Genomic DNA, 1,859 nt, shown 5'->3' on the forward strand with positions numbered 1-1,859 from the left:
GAATCAACATCCCCACCATTTGTTGCATCCTCTCTAGGACCTGTTGGTTTTGTCTCCTCAACTATTGGTTCCGCCTCATCAACTCCTCCATGATCCCCTGTGTACTCTTCTCATTTTGTGTCATTCGAGTGGCCATGAATTCACTAGTCAATATGCATGCATGACCAAAGCCTCCATGACCTTGTTAGCTCCCCCAAGGCTGGCCAAGATCATGATATAGCACCACTATAATGTTCCTAACTAGCAAATACAAGTGATAATAGAAATGATCCTATGCAGAAAAATATAAAAACGAAATATTCATTAAGCACCCATAGAAAAACTGCAAATGAAGAACTTCTAAGCCATATTATTATAATTTTTCAAGCCAAATTCAATATATAGTGGAATGGTGCACCTGGGCTTGTCTCAATGGACAAGTAGGACCAAACCCATGTAGGAAAATGGATGAGATGAAGGCTGCCCAGCTGCTGCACCAATCTGCACTATGCTGCCCAGAAAACTATTGCACTACTGAACTTTGACTACCCGGAAAGTGCACTAACACTACCCTGAAAATTGTGTGATTTTAACCCTGTACACCTTGGCCAAAACCCAGAAAAAACCAGAAGGGGATTTGTTTGGTTTTGACTTCTGATTTTCGACCCCCTTGGAGCCTCACCCCAGCTCTAACTGCCAAATTCAACCTGCTGCAAACTGCCTGGAAATCCCTCTACAAACTCCTCCCAAATGCTAGATTTACCCTTGCTATCGAACTCCTCACTACCCATATAGCTCTTAGGCCAAGATCAGCCACTCCCCAAACACCACGAATTTCCACTAGGTGGCCTTTGTGCTATCCCTTTGCCTAGAAATGTGAATTGCTAGTAGTTGGCTCAGCTAGCTACAAAATCCAATGAAAATGCCTACTCTATGCTACCTCCTCAGCTCCTAGATCTCCCAACAAGTAATGAGTCCCCTGCTAATCTTCAGTTCCCTCTACGTGTTTTCTAGCTATGCAGAAATATGCACATACCTCTCTCTACGCTAGTGACTGATGCGTGTTGCTGCCCCTGACTCCCTAAAATCTCCTGTAGAAAAGCCTCCCTAGGGCAGCCACGGATGGTCCCCCAAAGTAGAGGTTGAATCTCCCATGTGAGAGATTCATGGCTAAACAATTGGTAGACTTACTAAACAACAAAGCATACAAGTGAGTGTTTGTTTGCAAATGTAGAGGATAATCCACAAAATGAGTCCATCTTCCTTTTATAATTTCTCCTCACTCCTCTATACTTTTTTTTAATATTATTTTATTGGTGGGGGCCATTTTCTACTAAGTCAATTTTTCCACCATTTAATAAAATAATATTTTTGTGCTATTCTTTGATAAAGTCATACTAGCCACCTTTCTCCAATACTATTTTCCCTTTTTTAATTAATATTACTAAAATTGGGTAAAATTCCTTAGTGACTCCCATGCTTACAAAATTGGGAATATTACACAATGGCTTGGGGGAAATATACTCGTATTGTATTTAAGCCATAAAACTCACATATGATGGGAAAACTATTATCAGCCTAATTTTCCTCACCTATTCTTTCACAAGCAGTCTTAGCTAGAAACATCACTTTGGGAACCTTATCCTTTCTTTCCATCATCATTTGACTTTATTCTTGTCATAATGAACTAAGAAAACCCCTATATTTTATCAGAAGGACATTTCATCATGCTTGTCTATTTTGGCTCATTAATACTTGTGAACCCCCTAAAATTAGCATAGTGGATAAGTGTGGACATTATCAACCTATTATTTCAAGTTATAGGGTTTGATCTAGTTTTAGTTAGCTACCCCTATCCCACTCATCATTAATACAATGGG

Source organism: Pinus tabuliformis, chromosome 6 (genome assembly GCF_031772625.1).
Source record: "Pinus tabuliformis cultivar Carrire ecotype Pingquan chromosome 6, CPIR1, whole genome shotgun sequence".
Taxonomy (NCBI): domain Eukaryota; kingdom Viridiplantae; phylum Streptophyta; class Pinopsida; order Pinales; family Pinaceae; genus Pinus; species Pinus tabuliformis.